The following is a 15,079-nucleotide window of genomic DNA, read 5'->3' as shown; positions in this document are numbered from 1 at the left end:
ACCCTTAAAAAACAAAAGTAGTGTAGGGGTGTAATTGCTCAAACAGCAAAAAGGGTGTGGGGGTGTTTATGCTGAATAATGCCCCAACACCCATGCAAAAAATACCATAATTCGAAAGTTACCCCTTTCCAGTAAGCCCCTGTGGAAGCACGTGAAAGCTTACCCTTTAGCTAGACCTTTCATGTGCAGATGTCCTATTGTAGTGGCTCCTGCCACAGTGTGGTAATCCTTTTATGGTGCATATATGAAGCACGGCATATAACACGTAATCCTAGCTTAATGCAAAGGCATCACTCAAAATGAGCTGCCACACATAACACAACGTTCACAAAGTCATGCCATTGTGCAAAACGAAACCAAGCTTTATTTCATCAGGCACAGAGAACATACAGGATTCAGAGACAAATTCTACCTTAATCAAAAGCCTTTTTCAATTGTGCAAAGCAGAATGCCATTTGCTACAAAAGAAGACCGGAAATCAGACGTCAATGGTACGGCATGGAGCTCTAATGACCAATGCATGCATATCAAAGTACAACAAAAGAGCCTTTATTTGCACTTAAAAATGAACTAATTTTAACATGCTTCAATGCAGCACAAAAGCACAGTGCAGTGAAGCATACAAACAGCAGGAAGAGTAGTGCAATGCAACATGCCTTGTTTCTCCAATATACTGAAATAATATATCAATGCACACTACAATTACCACAATGATACGCCACAGTTTGCATGTGTTGTGGCATGCCTTATGCATATTATGCAAGGCTAGTGGTATTCTAATGAATGTAATGACAAAACAGTCTTAAAATGGCATTTTCATTTCACAATAACCCTTGTGTAATCAGACATTCAGAATACTGGGGAAACAATAATACAGGAGTGAAAACAATAGGCAAAATTACAATAGCTTAACAGTGTCACTGGATACTAACCACACAGAATAATTGATTTAAAGATGTAAAATAGCAAGCGCATCACATAATATGTCCTCCTGAAACAATGCAACATCAAAGAACATAAAATGGGCACATAAAAGCAGGGTGAAAGAGTAACCACTTACAGCTAGCAGAGGTGGAGCAGCCAAGCTATCATCTGGAGCAATATTTTGGAGCATCATATCTTGCTTTTTTAGGGAGAAAATCTAAATTTGGAGCAGGTTTCAGGAAAAACAAACACAGCATTTTTCAGCTTGAAATTTCAAATTTACAGCATTGATTGATATGTGCAGTTTAACGTCCCCAAACCACCATATGGTTATGAGAAACGTCGTAGTGGAGGGCTCCAGAAATTTTAAACACCTGGGGTTCTTTAACGTGCACCCAAATCTGAGCACACGGGCCTAATGCGTTTCTGCCTCCATCGGAAGTGCAGACACCGCAGCCATGATTCGATCCCACGACCTGGGGGTCAGCAGCCGAGTACCATAGCCCCTAGACCACCGCGGTGGGGCTCCAAATTTACAGTAGTACAACAAATTATACTGAATCACACACACAAAAAAGTATATGTAGAAATTATTTGACATACGCTAATTCATTCAAAATACACGAGAGTGCAGCTATTTCAACAAAAGCACTCTTGAACTGTCCCACAGTGCAAACAATGCTATCCTCCCTATATACGAATGCTCCTCAACTCGAATCTCATCCTTCACTTGTACTAGCTGAGCACAGCGCCACCGCTTGTCTGAAAATGACGCTGCGTTTCTTGAGAATCGCAGCAGATTATCCCTGATATTGAGTGACTTGCTCTGCCTAGAGACTGCACTGGAATCAATTTTCTCAAGTCAAGGTGAAGCATTTAGTGAAGGGACGTTCTAAAATACGGGTGTAAAACTCGCAGTAGCACTTGGTGAGCTTGTTCAACTGTTTGACAGGCGACCCAGAAATTCCAGATATTCGTAAAGGAGGAGCTCAAGGGGGTGGCGAAAAGAAAAAAAGTGGCATACGATTTTCTTTATCGTCGCTTAAGGCTGCAAAAACCTCATAAATCACTCTGAAAGACGGCCAGCACTTATACTAGTACTCGTTTTTGAAGGCATCTGCATGGCAGAGTAATATAGGGACAAAAATATTTTGTGTCCTGTAAATCAAAAAGCACTTTTCCGCAGAGCGAAAGCGTATTCTGGCAAAAGCGACTTAAAAAGCGTTATGGACGTCATAGAAGGGGGGGGGGTAGAACTTTCTTTTAAACCGTTCTACTCTTTTCTTTTGCTGTGAGGTTAGAATATAGTCAATTAAAAGTTATAATTACGGTTGGCACATCTGTATTAGATTGGATGATGATGACCTCGCCTCGATGGTTTAGTCGCGAAAGTACTCAGCTGCATTTTTCATGCAGGCGGAAATGCTGTAGGCCCATTTCCTTAGATTTGGGTGCACAAGAACCCCAGGTGGCCGAAATTTCTGGAGCCTTCCCCTAAAGCGTCTCATATTCAAATGGTGGCTTTAGGACATTAAACTGCACACATCAATCAATTGGATGGTGATGCACAAACTTAAGTTGAATAATGGATCTTATGTTTCTTGATAAAATTAACAATACTGAGAAATAATTGAGGCTGGTTGGGCATTTCATAATGGTTTTGTGCAAAATTAGGAAATTGTATCCAATTGACACAATTGGCACGGCTGCTGTTCCCTTGAACATGCAAATATGAATACGAAAATATCATGTAATATTTTGCTACAGACATTAAACATGTGCTGTGAATAGACATGAATGTCTGAATTGAATAGTCAATTTCACGTCAAAACCACGACCGCACAAAGAAAACACATGAACAGGACGGGTGCTCACTAGCAGCTGTTTGTACCTTATATTCATAATATACTATATATTCATACGTACAACCTTAAAAAGGTGGCGAGCCGGCATGAAGTACTGATTGTGTTCGTGCCCCTAACAAACTAGCAAAATTGCGCCGGTGCATCGCTGAAAATCATGCTGAGCAGCTGAAAGACTGTGAAAAGAAGCATGCGTGGCCATTCACGAAGTCTGCCACTGAAGTGGTTTACAAAATACCCCTATCGTGCTGAAAGACACATGTTAGCCAGACGACGAGGCGCTGCGTCAATGATGGAGCGAGGGAACACGTTCTTACGGCAAAGAATAACGACGGTGCCCGTTCAAGAGCACATGTCACTTCATGTGGATTCACACCAAGAGCCATTTTGATGGGCTTTCACAAAAGAAAAGGGGTATCAATTACGTTAGCAAAACTTCACTCATCATGTATGAGCTGGAAGCACGGTATCTAGCGATCATGTGTCCTATAGCGTGATTAGGTAAGGGACGGCCCGAGTAGGTTGCACAAGGGTTGACAAAAAGTGGGTTTATATCAGCCTATTTCCTCAAGAAATCAACAATTGCAAATGAGTGCCCAATCCGTTTATGTGTTTTTTCGTTTGTGTGGTCGTCATTTTAGCGCAAAATTGACTATTATTTAATGCAAACATGCACCAACTATCCCAACAGCAAGTTCCACTACATATTGATGCTACTGCTGCACGTGTAAACAACAATAGCACATGCAGTTAGTTCCCTTAGAAGTGTGATAAAAGCGGCACTATACAGTGCCTCAGAGGAGGCACTTTCAGTATATTTTTTGGTAAACAAAAGGGCTTAATAAGCATAGGACCTTTTTCTGTGTTCATGACACACTGTTAGGGTGATTTCATGCTAAACGCCCAGCCGTTTTGGCGACCATCTCAAATGCATTCGAAAAATATTGTGCTGATTAACTGTATTGAAAGCAGTGAAACGGTAGGATATTTCGGAGAGAAAAAATGTTTGGTCGCAAGGTTGCCGTCGGAACTTTCGGGGATGTCGTTTGTGTGTGTGAAAAAATTTATTTTAAAAGTACGTTCTATACCAAACTTGGTCTACATGTTGAGTAAAGGTTCTTGTGTAAGGTGTTTGAAGCTCAGTAATATTATTGCAACTATACTGGCACATAAGCTTCTAAGAATTTATCCAAAATGTGCTATGTTTGCAATTTCTTTATTGCAATACTGCAGTTTGTATGAATATCTGTGTAGTGAATACCTGCTCCCCGCAAGGTATATTTTGAGAAAAAAAATATTTGAGAGACTTATCAAGCTGGTAAACTTTACGAGAAAAAATAATAAATTCTACAAAATCGTAATTTTTGATCATATTCAGATGCGATTTATGCCATGTGGTGGCTTAACTAAAAATTACCTTTATACATAAATTGAAAGCAAATGAACACTTCTTTTCATATACTATCATTGAATTATTTGTTTTCAGGAAGAAAATATTTTTTTAGCATTCCCATTGGTGCCTATCTTCCCATTTCGTCATACGACAGCTGCCACCTTGAAATTTCTTATTTTCATCAATGGGAAAGTTCAGAACTTATTTTCTTCCTTAAAACAAAAAAATGTAATGATAACAATTGGCACATGAAAATACCTTTTTTTTTTCCTTTCGATTCAGGTTTGAAGGTCATATTTATTTGGACCACTCCACAGTGCAAATCGAGTCTCAATATAAACGAAAATGACGATTCTGCGAAACTGGTAATTTTTTCTTGTAATGTTTAGCAGCCTAAGAAGTCTCATAATATTATTTCCTCAAGATATACCTTTTGTGTTGTTAGTATTCATTAGTCAGACATTCATAACACATGTTGGCTAAGTTCTTGTAGGCGTAGTAGACGAAGAAAGTGCTTCACAGCGCAAATAACAAGAGAGAAAAGATGAGACGAGAACAGAGCCCTGAACAAACAACCAAAGCTTATTGCAAACCAACTGCAATATACAGAAAACAGAATCTGTACATAACCACGCATTATAAGCAGAATTGCACATACATGCACCATAGGCCTACCTTATCGACAACCGGTCATATAAGGGGACCCCAGATAACTAACTTCACAGCAGTTAAAAAAATTGAGGGTGCGCTAAGACAGGAACCGCCAAGTTCTTGAATATAGAAAGCTTCACTAATCTCGTGCTCGCGCCGATTTTTATATCCCCCGTAATCAAACACTTGTCAATAATTGGCTGTCAACAAGACTTATTACAATGGTCTACCAAGTGGCTGGGAAGGAAACCTTTTAGAGAGTTAGCGTGCTCTCTCAACCGATCATTCATGCATCGCCCTGTTTGGCCGATGTCCACAGGTAAATAATATCTTGTAGAGAATAGCTAAAACACATTCAACATGGTGCATAGCGTGTTTCTTAGTGCATGCTTCTTTCTCAGGTCCTTCGCTGTTGACCCTGCGACATAGGCCAGCGAGCTTGTCGCGTGCGCACAACGCAACTCTTACAGCAACTCTTACACCTATTTTTCCAGCGACCTTCTTTAGCCTATGGGAAACTTCGTGTACGTAGGGAATAACAGCCTTGCTAGAATGAGGCTTGTTGAGTTAGCTCTTGCTTTGTGTCTCATTAGGCAATCTTAGTGACGTTAGGAGAGTCTCGGCAATAGAAGTTAGCAGGGGATTAGGAAAGCCTGCTTGTTGAAGGCAGTGAACTTAGAACGAGAAACTGCACTCTATCTGGCGGTGACAAGAGTCAGTTAGAATTGCTTTTAGGCAGGAAAAAGCGATGCTTCGCTTGACTAGCTTAGAATTAGTGGACGTAAAAAGAACGCTTCTCTTGAGAAAGGTTCGTACCGCCAATATACATGGTCAACCAAAAAACCATTCCCAAGTCAAGGCATCGTAACTTGTCGTCATGAATCGAACTCCGACTTTAATTCCAGTTGCATAATTTCACGCCAAAAAATGTCAAATATCTCACCGGTGCAGATGTGTGCAATGGCTCAAGTTTAGCACCGGTTCTTTGTGACTTTTTACTCGCGCGGTATGAAAGAAGTCTCATGGCTAACTTTGATCACACGAGTACAGTTAAAGTGTTCGACTACGTTGACGACTTTTTAGAGCTTTACCGCATCGCTCAATCTGACCCTCGGCGAACCACCGATGAGATATTTGACGTTTTCGGGTGTGAAATGAAGAAACTAGAATTAACGTCGGAGTTTATTTTTGACAAGCTACGATGTCTAGAATTAGAAATGCTTTTTTTTTTTGTTCATCATGTATGTTGGCGGTACGAGTCATTCTCAAGAAAGAATTTCCTTTTTACGTCTGCCCATTCTAAGCTGGTCAAGTGAAGCATCGCTTTTTCCTGCCTAAAGGCAATTTTAACTGGCTCTTGTCACCGCCAGATAGAGTGCAGTTTCTCGCTCCAAGTTCACTGCCTTCAACAAGGAGGCTTTTCTAATCCCGAGCTAACTTCCATTGCCAAGACCCTCCTAATGTCACTAAGAGTGGTTGATAAGAGACAAAGCAACAGCTAACTCAACAAGCCTCATTCTAGTAAGGCTGTTATTCCCTACATACATGAAGTTTCCCAAATGCTAAAGAAGGTCACTGGCAAAATAGCTGTAAGAGTTGTGTTCTGCGCACGGGATAAACTTGCTGGGCTATGTCACAGGGTCAACAGCGAAGGACCTAAGAAAGAAGAATGCACTAAGAAACACGCTACGTGCCATCTTGAATGTGTTTTAGCAATTCTCTACAAGATATTTTTTTACTTTTGGGCATGGTTACATTGGCCAAACAGGGCGATGCATGAATGATCGGTTGAGGGGGTACACTAACTCTCTAAAAGGTTTCCTTCCCGGCCACTTGGCAGACCATTGTAATAAGTCTTGTCAGCCAATTCTCGACAAGTGTTTGATCACGGGGGATAAAAAAATCGGTGCGAGCACGAGATTAGTGAAGCTTTCTATATTCAACAACTTGGTGCTTCCTGCGTTAGCGTACCCTCAATTTTTCTTAACTGCTGTGAAGTTAGTTATCTTGGGTCTATTTACATGACCGGTTGTTGATAAGGTAGGCTGTATGGTGCATGTATGTGCGATTCTGCTTATGGTGCGTGGTTATGCGCAGATTCTGTTTTCTATATATTGCAGTTGGTTTGCAATAAACTTTGATTGTTTGTTCAGGGCTCTGTTCTCGTTTCTTCTTTCCCTTCTTGTCCTTTGCGCTGTTAAGCACTTTCTTTGTCTACCATACAGCACCAACCAGTCGTATCAAGCACATTGTTAGTCTTGGAGGCGTATGTGCCAGTGAAATTGCACTAATATTACTGCGCTTCAAACACTTTACACATGAACTTGTACTTAACATGTAGACAAATTTTGGTATCGAAGCAATGAGCAGTACTTTTAAACTACCTTCCCACAAACCACACTGAAACGACATTCCAGTAAGTTCAGAAGGCAACTACGTGACCGAAAATTGTTTTTCTTTTGAAATTATTTTACTGTTTCACTGTTTTCAATGCAGTAAATCATCACAATTTTTTTAATACATTTGAGATGGTCGCTAAAATAGCTGGGATGTTTGGCGTGGATTGACTCATTAGTGGATCAACCTTTTAAGCTGGCGACATGTAGGCCATCTCCAGTTTTTCATACAACTGTAACATTATGCATTGTACACAGTTTTCTACACGCACTGCTGTTGATCTGATGGCAAACTGATACTTATATTGAAAATATAAATAGGTATATAGGACACATAGCTTGAGATGAAGCCTTTCCCATCAGAGGAATGTTCCTAAAATGTACAAGATATTTGGTGCACCCTATGAGTAGCGTCCACCACTGCTGCGACCCTTCGAGTGAGGTCGTGAGCCCGGAACAGCTGCTTTCAGGTTGTGATGAAGAGTGCACTGCATTGTCAGCACCCAGTCCATCTTAGAAGACGTAGTGTGCTTTTCTTTCAACATTCTGCATGTAAGAGATGCACAACATTCAACTAAGCATTTAAAAATACTGGGAACAATGAGAACCTCATTATGATGTGTCATATAATAAAAAGCTCCAGCTTCTCCACTTTCAGCTTTACCACTATTCACTTTTACGTTTACAAGCATCTGTGCATATTAGTGTACGAATGCAAGTGCCATGTTTGAGTATAGTTTTTTTCAACACCGTGGTGGTGGTGAAAAAGTGCTTCTCTCTTGAATCATGCACCTACCAAGAAGCTTGAAATATACTGGGAAGCTCAAATTTCAGCGTTTATACCAAGTTTTCTTGCTAAGCTAGAATACCCTAACCAATAGGCCACTACAATGGTTGATACAAAAAATTATATAAACCCATTCAGACAGAGAAGTAGCAATATTTATCATTTACTTTGAAGGATCGTTGTGTAGACATGTACACATCACAGATGTACAATCTACTGTGTGAAAATAGTGTAAAACATCGAGCAAGCCCCAATATGGAAGGATCAACAGCACTTACAATATGACAACTGCTGCTGGAAAAACAGCACTGTGTATTTGTGGAAGCTCACCTCTAAATTTCTTCTCCAGTTACATAAATTTGGTGTACTCGATAATTTCATGTCGTTCACAGGTTGCTTATTGGTCAACAAAATGATTACTTTAGGCCACGAGTAAAACTGACTACTCTCAAGAATAAATAAGACGTGCTAACCCTATTCTTCGAGTGCATGCATAAGCAGCTCATTCGCAGTTGAATTTTTTTAATTCATAAAAACAGCCATGCAACAGATAATGTATCACAAGTAAGTTAAATATATGCTCAATAAGCTCTGAACTGTTGGACCATAAATATGTGTAATTTAAAAAATGCACGACATATTGGAGAAGTAGCTAACAGGAATATATGCACGGAGGGCTTATTAGTTGGATCAGTGTCTTTACATTCGTAAGGATGAAACCTGCACAGACAAAATGCATGAAACAGACAAGAGCTGTTAGGTCTGCCTGCTTTTATTTACAGCCACCTGTGTCGCCATCCTCATTTTGTTTTTCGCGAGCGTGTTCTTTAGTGGCTAACTATGCCTACACCATTATCATCTGTGCTGTATCAGTCTAACTGAAAGTTTTGTGTGCGTGTTTGTTGGTACACTTTGGCTAAGCTTTCATATGTAACCACATCGCAAAAACCCTACACCAAAATATACAGAAATATTCTATTCTACAATATTCTATGTGCGGCAGTACAATGGTGCAAAAATGCAAAAAGATATGTGTAATTGAGTGTGGCTGTTCAATCCCTTATTAAAGCAGATCAATATTTCTATATCCTGATTATTTACGATATACTAGTATAAATATAAACAAACCTAGCAAGGCATAAAAAGCGCGAATCACTGATTAAACAAGGTACATATAAATTCTTTGGTTAGCTGCACGATTTTTAACAAAACGCGTCACGCCGCTGCAAAGCGCAGGCATCAAAGGGGTGCTGATACAAAGTTTAAGTATTTTTCAATTGTTGCTTTAAATAGCGTATTTACTCGCATTAAAAACGCACCCCTATCTTCAGTCATTGAAATCTGGATTTTTTTTTTCTCCCGCGTAACAAACGCGCCCCATTTGTCCACTGCAGTCCCGCTGACAACTGGCGCCTCTTTTACCGTTGATCTGCTTCGTTTTTATTATTATGCCATTTCTTTCGCCCACCTCGGCTCGCTCAGCCCCCCCCCCCCCCCCCTTTTGTTTTCTCACCCGCTGCCGAATGCCGTAAGGTTTATCTGCGCGGGGCACATCCCCCCGTTTTCTTTAACCATGCCCCAAAGCGAGGTTCACGAACACTGCGACTGTTGAGACATCGCAGCTGATAAGCACACAGCGAGCGAACGTCACGAAGCTACCGACGCCATGAGACGGTCGCTTCCTGCAATTACGAGTATCGCGGGCAAATCGGGAGTTGGCAGGCAGGCACGCACTTCTGCACTTCGTTGTTCGCATACACGAAAGCTTACCTTTTCAGCAATGGCACGAAATCCAAAAGCGTTCTCCATGTAGCTCCCAGCGTACAGTCCGTTGATTGCTTGATCGGAAACTCTCTGCTTGCGGCTGGCACAAGCTTCAACGAAAGCCGTTGACAGAAGACACACACTCCGCCGCACCGAAGTTGTTCTGTACTAGCCGACACGCCACAGATTGCAGTGACACGTACTGTATCTACTGTAAGCACAAGTTAAACTGTGCAAGCCGTATAAGTACGCGTCCCTGACAAAGCAAGTGAATAGTAAAATAATAAACCACCGTCAGCCTGCAGCAAACACGCACACGACATGTCACCACACAATTCAAAGTCTGCCTGTTGACGATGGCGATGCGCAGTTGCCTCGAGACCTCAAAACCGAAACCGAAACCGAAACACATAGCAGTACCGTTTTATGATATAATTTCCAAGCTATGTCAAGCCTCCAAGATATAGTGTAATATTTCATGCTTGACAACATATTTATTTGCTAGCAGAGCTTCAAAGTCTTTTTTTTTTGCCACTGACGTGTGCAGGTGGCAAATGCGTAGCCTTCGTAATGTACTTTTTTTTTCCGGGTGAGGCGTTATTGCGGCGTTGTTTCGACATATCGGAGTCAAAATTTGTTACTTGCGGAACATAGATATAAATAAAAGTTAGGGAAGGGTGGCAAGGAGATTGTTCCATATTTGACACATCTCCCACTCTTTTTTATGTTCGTTTGAGGAGATATTTTTTAATTTAAAATGGGGCAAATCTAGAACCGAAACAAGCTCAACTAACGCTGCCTTGACATATACATACTATCAACGTTCTTCTAGAACAGTAATATTTATAAATAATGTTTTAATATTACTGTTTTAGAGGAAACGTGAACGTATGTATGAGCCAATTGAGTGTCATTTGAGCTACTTTCGGGTCAGGATTTGGCCCATTTCGCAAAAAAAAAAAAAGAAAGCTTGCGATTCGGATCCGCATGTATGCAACTACAGGCAAAAATTTACATACAAATTGCGCCAGGCCCCCTTTTTTCCTCTTTCTGTTCCCTTGCACGTATAAATCTAGCAACACCCCTGCTGTGCTATTAGCTTCTTTTAAATAACACTTTGCCAATCAGCAAGAACCGGGGGCTTTGCTTAAAGTATGAAGGGCGCTTGCTTTTATTTCAAGTCTTAAATTTTATGTGAGCATACCAATGTGCGATTATCAGTGCATTGTAACGTGACAGTAACAACTGTCAATTACAATGCTGCAATTAGTCAACTACTCTCCATCTTTGTGGCACGGGTACATTGCGCTAGTGTTGTCTACGATCGTTCACGTGTATATTATACGACGCGCAAGCGTGCATTTCAAGTAAATATAAAAAGAGCACTAAGTGCCCACAGAGCGGTGCGACCCATTGGAAGAGTTCACCCGTGCTTAGCGTATGTGCGCCAAGCTTGTCCTGCGGCGCAGCATGCGTGCACAGCAGCTGCATCAGAGTAAGCTTAGCCTGTTAATTGCAAACATGCCAAGTTCCGTGGCAATGCGAATACTACAAACATTCAATTTGAACTGACCCATGTTCATAGATCTAAATATAACTCACTGAATAAATCAGGCACTCATGTATTGATGCGAAATACTTCAGTGTGAGGAAATATATGGACCCCCATTGTAAAAAATTGTCCCCGTATCTCCATGTTTCTGCAAATGTCGTCAAAAGAAGATAGTCTTGCGTGTGGAGAGAGTGAACAGGACATTTATTTTGTGTTCTGCGCAAGAAATTCGGTGAGTGGTATTCTGTAGGCACTGCGTTTGAGTGCCTCGAGCGTACAGCTAAGGCGAAAAAGAACATCAAATCATGTCGCACGTGAGACATGAGCGCCATCTGGCAGTCTTCCTAGAAAACAAAGCGTGTGGCTTTGATAGGGGTGTGCCCGCCCATCTCAGAGGTGATAAGGTGTAGAACGCAAGGCGACGGGTAGATTCCACCACCTTAGCAAAGCGTTGAAAACACTCCCTGTTCCGTGCAAGCATTGCATGGTCAGCGCAGCGTGATAAGCGCTACGGCCCTTAATATTACTAATGTATGCTTTTTCTAGTAAAAGACGCACATGCAGAATATATACGTGTTGTTATGGTGCCACAGACATGCGCAATCATGGCTTTTTAATTGACGATTGCACAAGCATGAACGCTCAATCTTGAGCAACACTGGTGGGCGCTGCAGATGAGGTCGGCCATTTCAAGTACCAGATGTCGTATAGAGTGGACAAACCGACAAATGTACAGACAGACAGACAGACATACAGACAGACAGACAGACAGACAGACAGACAGACAGACAGACAGACAGGCAGACAGGCAGGCAGGCAGACCAAAATTTTTGCGTTGAAGGTCCCCAAAAAAGACTATCGTCTTTAATAAATCAGGACCTCTGGTACAAAAAACTTAGTGTGATTTCAAATGAGAAAGTGCGCACGATAGCCTGTCGAAAACCGTGTGTAATCGTTTCATGTTATGTTTAAGTGCAACATAATCTCTTTTACTGATGTCTCTGTGAGAATTAGGGAAGAATGGACATAAGCGGCAGCAAAATATTTTTAGTAGGAATCCCAAAAAGTTAACCCATGAATTAAGTCATTGAACATGTGAGGAATCTTCTGAATATAATAAATAGGGGGTGGTTTAATAAATATAATACATAGCACGATATAATTTGGAGAATGAATTATGGGAAATGAAAACGAATGCCGCAACATCGATCTTTTCACCAGACTTTTGGCATGCGGTTTGATTGCATCCGTTGAGATGTGATATGTATTGATGCTCTAAACTATATACATATATGATAGGTGTAACGTTCAAGGAAACACCCTTGGGTGTAATTTGCTAACATATACCTATAATACACCTAAAAATGAGAAATGGGCGTACAAAAGGTGGAATTGCAGAACTTACACCCATGCGGATAAGTTTGGCAGAAATAATAGGTGTAAGATGGGTGATTTATTCAAAAATCCACCCTTAAGGGTGTGAAATGATTTGCAGTGTATAAGGAGAATATAAGTAGGTTTCCATTCCCAACATGGATATTGTACGCTCTGTGGCCTATAGCTATTAGCGCCACGCGCTGTGAAGCGAGTCGACGTAGAATCAACGCCCAAACGACAGAACTTTTTTTTCTTTTTGCTTTCTCTTTGCAATATGTTAGTATACATTTTACAACGTCATTATCCTGACGTAAATGCGTCAGCGGAGGCATGGTCGGCCATGGTATAAAGTGTTTTTGTGTTTAAAACATAAAAAGGTGGTGTCAGGCTCAGAAGAACAATGAATGAGGGTGGAATAAATATGTTTGTCAATTAAAAGCGTCGTCAGGAGACCATGACCACAACACACATTTGCTTTGTTTGTTTGTTTTTCTCCGCTCTTTCGCCCTCCTCGGAGCTATACAAGATTTGTAGCGTGGAGTACAGAAAGAAAAACAACACAAAAGGAAAGAGGGTACGCATTTGGGCTGCTTAGTTTGTGATCTGTAGAAAACATCGCTGAAACACGGGAGGAAGAAAAGGCACGGGAGAAACAAGAGATTTCAAAAAAAGGGGCTGTAAAATTTAAAAGCGGCATAAATAATACTCCGTCGATGGTAGACAATAGGCGGGTGGCTGATATGAGCAAGTAACTTTGATAGTGTCCGCAGCGGAAATCAGCAAAAGTAGCTGTGAGTTACCCTGAAATACCTTTTAATGAACACATAAATAATTGCTGATAAACGTGCCACTATAGCCTTTGATAGATATCACAAATACATCTTCTGCAGTATTGGTGGGTGAAGTTCAGCAAGACCGAAAGGAGAATTTTGTGACTTGTGATCATAAATGAAGTTTGTGTAAAGCAGGGCGTGGAATTGGACGAACCGGGAAAACGAAGATTAGTTCGAGTGTCTCTCTTGCGTGTGGTTTTTCAACTTTTTTTCCAGTTTATACGACGTTTTCTCCGCACGTTATGCTAACACGGTAACTAACCAGATTCGCTTGGTTTATTCAGGGCACCTAGTCGACCTCCCGGCACTTTCCTCGAGTTTTTTTTTTTCACTCTCTCTTGTTGGATTCCACTGAATAAGGGAATATATTTGTGATCAGGTCATTGCATTCAAGGAATCGCTTAAGTTATCACCATTACTGTCATTTGTGCGTACCCCTTACCCTGCTTACCACGACGGACCTTACCTTGTCTCCCATCACGCAAAAAAAAATTTGCCGAAAAGTGTGTTGTACTAGCGCCCATGTCTCCAATTGTATCTGATTGCAACAAAAATGACGGCCGTTTATGATTGTTTGAGCAAGTTACTTGAATAATTTAGCTGGTCACACCCATAAACATCATGTGCTGGTGTGTGCTCAACTGCGAAACAAGGCAAATAGACACCCATGTCTTCCGCTTCTGCAAATGGATAACGTTCCCAAGTGCCAATATAGGGATATCTGAACACACACATATATCATGTGTACTCGACGAAGTTGTTCTTTAGAAAGAGTAGCCACATTTACCCGGGACCTTACGGTGCCTTTTTATATAAATGACATCTCAAAATTCAGAAACTTCAGTGCACATTCGATAATACCTGCTTCATAATAACATTTCATAACAAATCAAAGGCATGGCTCACAGCTGCATTACTCGCTCACTTTGTAACCTACGTTACCGCTGGAGCCGTCGAAGAAATGCGCACGAAGCCACGGTGCTCAACCTCTAGATGTTCAATAGTGCAAACATGTAAATTATTGTCTACCACGAGTTCGACTTGAAAGATTCGTTTGTGGTAATTTAGGAAGGATATCGAATCTACTGTTAGCACGACACATGATAGAATTGTATCCATGGCTTGAGTAAAAATACACTGGCGTAACTCTAAAAGACGAGTGAGGTGGTACGTCTACATCGTAATAACTTTCTTATAGTGCAGACCTACACACGGGCAAAGAGAAGGAACGATACCAGTGCTACTGTCAACTAAAGAACTTATTTCAGGAAAGCAAAGCATATATACTGACGCTGTCACTTTTGGCCATGCGCACCGCCATGCAATCTCCGGAGCTATCGCGCCCAATCGGCTACTACTCCTTCTTTTAGACGCGACCTTTTTTTTCAGAAATAGTTACAGACGGTCGGCTGGTACAAGATATTATCTTAAGGTGGATGTAAATATGCCGCTGTGAGCTCTCGCGTGGAGCGATCACGGTGCCTAAACAGAATGACTATTCGAAAAGCATGTCTCGCCTTCGCACTGCGCTCAATGAGCC

At 41.2% G+C, this 15,079-nt stretch overlaps 1 protein-coding gene and 1 long non-coding RNA gene across 2 annotated transcripts in view; one reads left to right on the top strand and one right to left on the bottom strand.

The window, feature by feature from the left end:
* The window catches only part of LOC119168980 (3-oxoacyl-[acyl-carrier-protein] reductase FabG), a 135,294-nt gene that overhangs the window by 97,618 nt on the left and 22,597 nt on the right, over positions 1-15,079 (top strand). The window lies entirely within an intron of this gene.
* On the bottom strand, positions 334-10,112 carry LOC142804180 (uncharacterized). Its single transcript, XR_012894495.1, has 2 exons — positions 9,784-10,112; positions 334-7,772 (listed from the first exon to the last, which is right to left on the bottom strand). It is a non-coding gene; the product is annotated as an uncharacterized LOC142804180 (long non-coding RNA).

The sequence above is a fragment of the Rhipicephalus microplus genome, chromosome 3 (assembly GCF_043290135.1).
Source record: "Rhipicephalus microplus isolate Deutch F79 chromosome 3, USDA_Rmic, whole genome shotgun sequence".
Taxonomy (NCBI): domain Eukaryota; kingdom Metazoa; phylum Arthropoda; class Arachnida; order Ixodida; family Ixodidae; genus Rhipicephalus; species Rhipicephalus microplus.
Note: the sequence above shows the minus strand (reverse complement) of the source record. Positions and strands in the feature narration are given on the sequence as shown.